Source organism: Schistocerca nitens, chromosome 1 (assembly GCF_023898315.1).
Source record: "Schistocerca nitens isolate TAMUIC-IGC-003100 chromosome 1, iqSchNite1.1, whole genome shotgun sequence".
Taxonomy (NCBI): domain Eukaryota; kingdom Metazoa; phylum Arthropoda; class Insecta; order Orthoptera; family Acrididae; genus Schistocerca; species Schistocerca nitens.
The window spans coordinates 831,502,159-831,510,608 of record NC_064614.1 but is presented as its reverse complement, the minus strand read 5'-3'; the positions used below and the strand labels follow the sequence as shown (position 1 = coordinate 831,510,608).

The following is an 8,450-nucleotide window of genomic DNA, read 5'->3' as shown; positions in this document are numbered from 1 at the left end:
TGGCCGGATCATAAGAGACGCCAACGAGGCATCTGAAGGCACTGGTCTGTGCCCCCATAAATTGCCAGCCTGCTGTAATGCGGCTGCAAGAGGGGTCCAGCTAAACGCAAAAAAAAAAAAAAAAATATATATATATATATATTAAATTAAATACTTGCGATAATCTGAAGTTAATTAAAAGAGTACGTGGTGTGTAAGCAGCTAACTACTGGGCACTTCGACAACTACGACAAGTTTTGCTATCAGCGGAATATCTGACCACTGCAGAATATTAACCCATGTCAGGCTGTGTTTTAATTAATTTTAGGTGGGCCGATCCCGGCGGTACTGCAATGCCGGGCCAACCCGCAACAGAGGTGGAGCAAGCCCCTAGCACTCCGTCATGAGCCAAAAATGAGTTTAATATTCTGGTCCTGCGATGCAGGACGTATCAGATATTAAGCTGATAAGAACAGATACCACACTTTTTTTTTCCTTCCTCCCCTATAGCCCTACCTTTTCCGCTCCAAAAATGCCGCCATCCTCTAGTGTCAACGCAGCACATAAAGCAGGGTGCTGTTAGTAGCAAGCCTTATTGCCATGAAACGAAAATAAAAACAGAGGCACACTCTGCTATGCCTCAGGGTGCGATGACACACTACTCAGAGAAACACCTCCCTCTGCAGGCGTGAAGCAAGTGATGGGTTTGAAACTAAAAGAAGTAAATAAATAAAGACATAAATGAAGGCAAAGTAAAAACAGGGACGGCAGCACACACAAATGAAAACGGAACTAGCGAGATAATCCCATCGCCCATAGAATTAACGAAGTAATAATCCTCTAAGATGTATTACGTGTTTTCTAATTTTCCAAGAAGGTCTCATATAAAGTTCATTCAATTCCCATGTAACCAATTGTCAAATCATTGGTGTCACAGAATAGTCTACTCCAGTGATGCCCAGAAGGCCAATGTCAAATCTAGGGTATCGGAAGTCAAGGGTAGGTTGAGAGTCTCAGTGACATAGCTCCAGGGGTAAACTCGGGCAATTCCTGAACGAGGTGCCTTAGTCAACCCGGAACACCTTTTGGAAACCATGAACCATGAACCAGTGCAACTTTCAGAAATATTGCAAAGGTAGTGGTATATTTCCGGTCAGATTCCGCCAGGCGATGCTGGCTCCACAGGTAGTCCATGAAAGAGACAGCATCGGTGAGGGAAAGGTCATAAATCGTGAAAACGGTGTGGCCCAAGAGCCACACCATTGCGTTACGTCGCGTTCGGGGGTTGGTCTGAATATCAGGCGTAAGGAACCAGTCGGTGGACACATTGTCTGGTGTCGTCCCACCAATCAGCGCTAATAGCACACGTGCGAGGTCCCACACTTCTGTTACGTGAGGGCATAAGAGACGGTGCTCTCTGGTGTCTACGTCACCACATCGGCCGCAGGCGGCCGAGGGCTGTAGGCGGATAGCCGCCAGTCGATGATTAGCGGGTATTAAATTGTTGACGACACGATACCATAGCGCTGAAACTTCCGTAGGAAGGGCTGGGTTGTTGATATTAGCCCAAGCTTGGTGCCAGATGACCGACGGTCGTCGGTCTTCTAATTTATGTGGTGTGGGCTGGCCTCGAAGTGCTTGGTAAAGGCGCTTCGTCGTTCGCGCCTTGTCAGTGGCCACTGTTAGGACGTAACTTTGATTGAGGTAATAGTCTTTGACTGTCGTCATTCGGAACGGAATATGTGTCAAACAGACTGGTGCACGCGCCGATTGTGGACGATAACGGTCGATAAGAAAAGCCGTTGTCCCACCAGGGTCAGTTTCGCGCAAAGTGGCGATACGGTGAATCAGGAGGGCCGCACATTTGCGGGGAAAGTCAATGAGTCCGAGGCCACCATCGACCTTTGGCAGCGTACAAGTCTGTGCATCAACTTTGAACAGTGCATGCCACCACAAAAGCCAATATACTGCTTGTGAGATGGCTCTGCCGATTTGTTTCGGTAGCGTAAGGAGTTGTGCGACATACCATGCCCGTGAGAGGATGCAAGTATTAATCATTTGGATTTTTTTTTTTTCTTGTGGTTTTAGGGCGCACAACGTCAACGGTCATTAGCGCCCAGACTACTTTAGGAATGCACCGCGAGTCACAAGTTTAAAACAGCAACAAAACGGAGAACACGATGAAAGACAGACTGACAGGCATAGGATTAAAAAAGAAAACAGCATAATCAAATGTCCTTTGAGAGGGTTGTCAAATTGATAAAATGAAGAACGCGAGCAGCTGCTCGTGGGTCATCCGCTAAAATGGCTTCTACAGTACATGGCAGGCCAATATCGAGACGTAGGGTGTTAAAATTCGGACACGACGTTAAAATGTGGCGGACCGTCAGCAATTGCCCACATGGGCAGAACGGCGCCGGCGCAGCCGTCAGCAGATGGCGATGGCTGAACCGGCAGTGTTCAATTCGCAACTGGGCCAAAACTACCTCCTCCCGCCGAGAAGGGCGTGAGGAGGACGTCCAAGCCACGGGTAGAGCTTTCAAGGCCCGAAGCTTGTTGTCTGAAAGTGCAGCCCAATCGGCATGCCACAGCGAGACAATGCGCCGACAAATTACCCTGCTACAATCTGACGAAGGGACACCACAAGAAGCTGTCCGAGGTTGGAGGACCGCAGCCTTGGCCGCGGCATCTGCAGCTTCGTTCCCAGGGATACCGACATGGCCAGGAATCCACATAAAACTAACCGGAGAACCGACGTCCACCAGCTGCTGAAGAGAGCGTTGGATCCGGTGCACGAAAGGGTGAACCGGGTACGGATCACCGAGGCTCTGGATAGCGCTCAGGGAATCGGAGCAGATGACATATGCAGAATGTCGGTGGCGGCAGATGTAAAGGACAGCCTGGTAGAGGGCAAAGAGCTCAGCTGTGAAGACCGAACAATGGCCATGGAGCCGATATTGGAAACTTTGTGCCCCGACAATAAAAGAACACCCGACCCCGTCATTGGTCTTAGAGCCATCTGTATAAATGAAGGTCGTATTAATGAACTTCGAACGAAGTTCGACAAAACGGGAGTGGTAGACTGAATCGGGGGTAACCTCCTTCGGGAGCGAGCAGAGGTCAAGGTGGACGCGAACCTGAGCCTGGAGCCAAGGTGGCGTGTGGCTCTCGCCCACTCGAAAGGTGGCAGGGAGTGAAAAATGAAGGTGTTGAAGGAGGCGACGAAAGCGAACTCCAGGGGGTAGCAGGGCGGAGACATACAACCCGTATTGACTGTCGAGAGAGTCATCAAAAAAGGAACGATAAGATGGGTGGTCAGGCATTGCCAGTAGCCGACAGGCATACCGACAAAGCAGTATATCGCGCCGGTAGGTGAGTGGCAACTCACCAGCGTCAGCATGAAGACTCTCGACGGGACTAGTATAAAACGCTCCGATCGCAAGTCGTAAACCCCGATGTTGTATGGAGTTGAGGCGGCGTAAGATGGATGGCCGTGCAGAGGAGTATACGAAGCTCCCATAATCCAGCTTGGAGCGGACGATCGACCGATATAGGCGAAGGAGGACGGTTCGATCCGCTCCCCACGACATACCACTGAGAACACGGAGAACATTGAGAGAACGGGTACAACGGGCAGCCAAATAAGACACATGTGGAGACCAACTAAGTTTCTTGTCAAATGTAAGACCTAAAAATTTTGTTGTCTCCACGAATGGGAGAGCAACGGGACCAAGTCGTAAAGACGGTGGGAGAAATTCTTTGTAGCGCCAGAAGTTAATACAGACCGTCTTCTCGGCAGAAAAACGGAAGCCATTGGCGACACTCCACGAGTAAAGACGGTCAAGAGAACGCTGAAGACAGCGCTCCAGGAAACACGTATGCTGCGCGCTGCAATAGATGGTAAAATCGTCCACGAAAAGGGAGCTTGATACATCAGCTGGGAGGCAATCCATTATTGGATTGATCGCTATGGCGAAGAGAGCGACGCTCAAAACTGAGCCCTGTGGTACCCCATTCTCCTGGCGAAAGGTGTCTGACAGGACAGAACCCACACGTACCCTGAACTGTCGATCCATTAAAAAGGAACGAATAAAAAGAGGGAGGCGACCGCGAAGACCCCATGTATGCATGGTGCGGAGAATGCCCGCCCTCCAACAGGTGTCGTAAGCCTTCTCCAAATCAAAGAACACAGCCGCGGTCGGGCGCTTCCGCAAGAAGTTATTCATAATGAAGGTCGACAAGGTAACCAGATGGTCAACAGCAGACCGGCGCCTACGAAATCCACATTGTACATTGGTAAGTAGGCGTCGAGACTCGAGCAGCCAAACCAATCGAGAGTTAACCATTCGCTCCATCACTTTACAGACACAGCTGGTAAGCGAGATGGGTCGATAACTGGAGGGCAAGTGCTTGTCCTTCCCCGGCTTAGGAATCGGGACAACAATAGACTCGCGCCAGCATGCGGGAACATGTCCCTCAATCCAGATGCGATTGTAAGTACGAAGAAGAAAACCTTTACCCGCAGGAGGAAGGTTCTTCAGCATCTGAATATGAATAGAATCAGGCCCTGGAGCGGAGGACCGTGATCGGCCAAGTGCGGTTTCGAGTTCCCGCATGGTGAATGAGGCATTATAACTTTCACGATTCGAGGAGCGGAAGTTAGGTGGCCTAGCCTCCTCTGCCTGTTTGCGGGGGAGGAAGGCAGGGTGGTAATGAGCGGAGCTCGAAACCTCTGCGAAAAAGCGGCCGAAGGCATTGGAGACAGCCTCAGGGGCCACAAGGACGTCATTCGCGACCGTCAAGCCAGAAACTGGTGAGTGGACCTTAGTGCCAGATAGCCGGCGCAGGCTACCCCAGACAACAGAAGAAGGAGTAAAACTGTTGAAGGTGCTTGTGAAAGCAGCCCAGCTGGCTTTCTTGCTTTCTTTAATAATACGACGACACTGTGCACGTAATCGTTTATAATTGACACAATTCGCCACTGTAGGGTGGCGTTTAAAGGCGCGTAAGGCACGTCGACGAGCACGTAGAGCGTCTCTACATGCTGCGGTCCACCAGGGGACCGGTACGCAACGTGGAGAAGAAGTAGGGTGAGGGATGGAATATTCAGCAGCAGAGAGGATGACTTCCGTGAGGTGTGCGACCTGACTATCGCAGCTTGGGAATGTTTGATCCTGAAAGGTCGCCCTTGAAGAGAAGAGCCCCCAGTCTGCTTTGGAGATGTTCCAACTAGATGAGCACGGAGAGGGGGTATGCTGCAGGAGATGGATAACACACGGGAAGTGGTCGCTCGAATATGTATCAGAAAGAGCATACCACTCGAACCGGCGTGCAAGTTGGGGAGTACATACAGAGAGATCTAAATGGGAATAGGTGTGAGATGTATCCGAAAGAAAAGTAGGGGCGCCAGTATTGAGGCAGACGAGATTGAGCTGGTTGAAAAGGTCTGCTAACAGGGAGCCCCTCAGGCAGGATGCTGGAGAGCCCCAAAGGGGATGGTGGGCATTGAAGTCTCCAGTTAACAAAAATGGTGCAGGTAGCTGAGCAATAAGTTGCATCATGTCTGCCCTGGTAACGGCAGACGACGATGGAGTGTAAACGGTACAAATGGAAAATGTAAAAGTGGGGAGAGTAATGCGGATGGCAACTGCCTGCAGGCCGGTGTGCAACGTGATGGGATCGTAGTAAATATCATCCCGGACCAGCAACATAACCCCTCCATGAGCTGGGATACCTACCACAGGGGGTAGGTCAAAACGCACAGAGGTGTAGTGTGCCAAGGCAATTTGATCGCATGGGCGTAGCTTCGTTTCCTGGAGGGCTACGACGAGCGGACGGTGCAAGCGAAGCAGCAACTTCAAGTCCTCTCGGTTTGAGCGAATGCTGCGAATATTCCAGTGAATAAGTGCCATCGTAAGAAAAAAGGAAGACGAAAGAAGGGGTCACCTCGAAGGCCGCTGAGGGCCTGGCTTCGAGCGAGCACTGCCGCCGCTATCAGTAGGCGGACAGTCATCGTCCATTGGTTCTATAGGTTCATCGGCCATCTTGGGAAGATGGCCGGGAGGGGGAGCTTCCTCCGCCGGTGAACGGCCAGATGTTCGGCTACCAGCGGTGCGGCCAGGCGAAAGGGATGACGGCCTGGGGCGGCAACCGCTGGGTGGCGCAGGAGAAGAAATGCGCCGTGGCGGAGAAGGAGAACTGTGCTTCCTATTAGCCTTCTTGGATGGTCGTTTGGTGGAAGTACCGGACGAAGGCTGGGAGGTCGAGGTACGTAGGAAGTCCGCACGGGACGGTTCCTTCTTGAAGGCCCGTGCATCTGACTTCTGGGTCTTCGTCTTAGCAGAAGCTGATGAAGGGGCTGGTGTCTGTGGGGTGATGGGACGAAGAGGAGACGTCGACCGCGCGATCTTAGCACTGGCCGAACGGACGACCGTGGTGCTGAAGGTCAGATCGCAGGTCTGGGTTGCCACCTCCCTGGTAGTCCGAGGAGAGGCGAGGACAGTACTGTATTTCCCCGCTGGGAGCAGCGTGGGCTTCCTACTAGCCAATAGCTTGCGAGCAGCCGAGGTGGACACTTTCTCTTTGACCCGAATTTCTTGGATACAGCGTTCTTCCTTATAGACAGGACAGTCGCGGGAGGATGCAGCATGGTCACCCTGACAGTTCACACAACGAGGAGACGGAGGTGGACAGTCACCCTCATGGGCATCCCTGCCACAAGTGACACATTTAGCCGCATTGGAACAAGATTGGCGAGTGTGATTGAAACGCTGACACTGGTAGCAGCGCGTAGGTGTCGGGACATAGGGGCGAACAGAAATAACCTCGTAGCCCGCTTTGATGCGCGATGGCAGCTGAACACTATCGAAGGTCAAAAAAAGTGTCCGGGTCGGTACAAGGTCATTGTTGACCTTTTTCATGACCCTATGGACAGCCGTCACACCCTGCTCAGCGAGGAAAGATTGAATCTCCTCGTCATTCAAACCGTCGAGGGATCTAGTGTAGACCACACCACGAGACGAATTCAAAGTTCGGTGGGCCTCCACCCGGACAGGGAATGTGTACAGGAGTGTGGCCCGAAGCAGTTTTTGTGCCTGAAAGGCGCTCTCAGTTTCGAGTAATAAGGTACCGTTACGCAACCTGGTACAGGATTTGACAGATCCGGCTATGGCATCGACGCCCTTCTGGATAACGAAAGGGTTGACAGAGGAAAAATCCTTTCCGTCCTCAGATCGAGAAACGACGAGGAACTGTGGGGCAGGCGGTAGTACTTTTGTCACTGGTAGCTGGTCACGTTTCCGTTTTTGGGCAGAAGTTGAGAGAGATGGAGTGAAATCCATTGCGGAGAAATCCCCCATGATTGCCAGCGTCTCCGATGGCGCGCTCCTTCCTTGTGGGGACCCTCTCAGAGGGCACTCCCGCCTTAGGTGAATGTTTACACCTCAGGTCACACCTCCCGAGAAACAGACGGAGGGACCAATCGGCATGGTCAGAAGGTATCAGCTCAGGCAATCACCCCTCCCCGGGCCTGGCCTTTACCAGGGGGTACGCGCGTGCCTTACATGTCTACCCAGGGCGGGGAATTACGCGTTACCCCGTCACCGGCTACGCGTGTGAACGCGTGGGTCGGCCTTCAGGCGCGCACAGGGAGGAAGGAAGAAGAGGAAAAAGAGAGAGAGAGAGAGAGAGAGAGAGAGAGAGAGAGAGAGAGAGAGAGAGAGAGAGAGAGAGAGAGAGAGAGAGAGAGAGAGAGAGAACAGTGTCTCAAACGCCGAGGCGGAGACCAGTGAAGGCAAGGAGAAGAAGGCAATGAGAAGGCAATGAGAAGGCAATGAGAAGGCAAGGAGAAGAAGGCAATGAGAAGGCAAGGAAGACAGTGAGGTGGAGAAGAGCAAAGAAAGGAACCAACCAAAGAAAGGAAGAAACGAGAAGTGAAAAAGCAAAATGACCGCAAATAGAGGTCGTGGAACCGTCCGTCTCCGGACGCAGGCGCTAACTACCCCCTTGAGGGGGAGGGACTCCTTTTAGTCGCCTCTTACGACAGGCAGGAATACCTCGGGCCTATTCTTACCCCGGACCCGGAGGGGGGGCAGTTGGATTCGTTGGTGGAGGTCGAGCCGTCGATCAGCGTGGCTCACGCAAAGTCCTCTGATGCGCGTGAGAAGCCGCCTCCACGTGAGTGTTAACATACGCTGCGGGCAGGCAGTCACCTCAAGGCCCAGGATACGTTGTTCCCCCACAACTCGGTACCATGGGCGTTCGATGGTCAATGATCGAGGTCCTAACGGGATCAGCACCGTTCTGTAGGAATTTAACTTGGCACCCGATGCTCGTTCGTAAACGTTGAGAACTCGGCGAACTGAATCGATGTCCCTAGCGTTTGTGACGAACACACCGACATCATCCGCATATGCCGCACTGCGGAAGGTGACGCCTGGGTGAGCGACACCATCGACCATCCGTCCGATGTC

The 8,450-nt window shown here is 52.3% G+C and overlaps 1 pseudogene; it reads right to left on the bottom strand.

Annotated features, from left to right (window-relative positions):
• Positions 1–302: 302 nt before the first annotated feature.
• Positions 303–513, bottom strand: LOC126204492 (U2 spliceosomal RNA; annotated as a pseudogene).
• Between the last annotated feature and the right edge of the window lie 7,937 nt (positions 514–8,450).